Here is a 548-nt window from a genome sequence, read left to right as displayed (position 1 = left end):
GATAAGAGGATGCCAAGAGCTGATTTTTCAAAGATCTCTTGAGACAAAAAGTCTCTTTTGGCACCATGAGAAGTTTGAAACACCCTCTCTTAGCATTTCCTCGCCTATGAGATTTCAAATTAATGCATATAATAACTTTATATCTGTCTCTACTAATTCTTGTTTTTTACTGAAACCTTTAAACTGTATGAGCTCATCAGTATTATAACTTGGAACACAAGACAAAAAGACAAGAAACACGGCAGACAAAAGACAAAACAACACAAACACTGAGGCCTCTTATAACACCTTTCTCCTTATTCTCAACTTTCATACTTCTGTGTTAACACGTTTTTCTTCTTATTCTTACCCATATTTTAGAGTCTTCTGAGTTTTAACACTTTTCCTATTAATAACAAAGGAGAATTCCAAAGGGAGTTTCAGGTTCTATACCAGCTTTTCTACTAAAAGGGGAAGACTATAGAATTCAGCATCTGACAAAGCAGGGATAGATATAAAAGCTCCAAATTGTTTTAATAAATTTCTTTCCCATAAATTAGTGCTAATGT

This window comes from Elephantulus edwardii, unplaced genomic scaffold (genome assembly GCF_000299155.1).
Source record: "Elephantulus edwardii isolate Elephantulus edwardi_28Jun2011 unplaced genomic scaffold, EleEdw1.0 scaffold00326, whole genome shotgun sequence".
Taxonomy (NCBI): Eukaryota; Metazoa; Chordata; class Mammalia; order Macroscelidea; family Macroscelididae; genus Elephantulus; species Elephantulus edwardii.
The sequence above is the reverse complement of the archived record's forward strand: the minus strand, read 5'-3'. Positions refer to the sequence as shown.